This window comes from Penaeus monodon, chromosome 19 (assembly GCF_015228065.2).
Source record: "Penaeus monodon isolate SGIC_2016 chromosome 19, NSTDA_Pmon_1, whole genome shotgun sequence".
In the NCBI taxonomy this organism is placed as follows: Eukaryota; Metazoa; Arthropoda; class Malacostraca; order Decapoda; family Penaeidae; genus Penaeus; species Penaeus monodon.
The window spans coordinates 36,400,762-36,401,397 of record NC_051404.1 but is presented as its reverse complement, the minus strand read 5'-3'; positions in this window follow the sequence as shown (position 1 = coordinate 36,401,397).

Genomic DNA, 636 nt, shown 5'->3' with positions numbered 1-636 from the left:
CAACTTCTGTCATTCGAAAAGAATATGTCACAGGGAAAACACAGGCTATACTCAATCTCTTTATTCAATGATTTCAGTTTCTACCGAGACGATGATGTACTTGGCAGTAGATAGTTCTACTCGGTGCGTTTATCGCTCAACGATGATCGTCAAACGATTGTCTAGAGCACTAATTCTTTGTTTTTTGAATGGGACTGTTTTGCTTCGAACGACTGCCGCTAAAGTCGCTAACGATCCAAATAGTCGAACGGCTGGGGGTTGAATATGATTGGTAAAAAATCAGCTGTCTTATCGAAAATAGCAGAGACCACGGTCGGAGAAAAATAGTACACACACTGTTATTGTAGCGACCGTCGTAGAGCGCTAATTGTGGTGAATCGCACCGAGCAGAACGTACCTTTAGTAATGTTTGATGCCATTATTTGACACATGTCAAGTTCACAAGGATAATGCTCTTGAAATATAGCAGTACTGTATAGTGCATTGCAATACGCCAATCACCAGCAACCTACCAAGTACAACTTTAACCCGAAAGGAAAGTACAATATATAAACCTCTATATTAAGAAACGCCTCCTTTATACATTGAGGATTAAACCGGGTGTCTTTTAACTCAGTATTATATATATGTAAAATA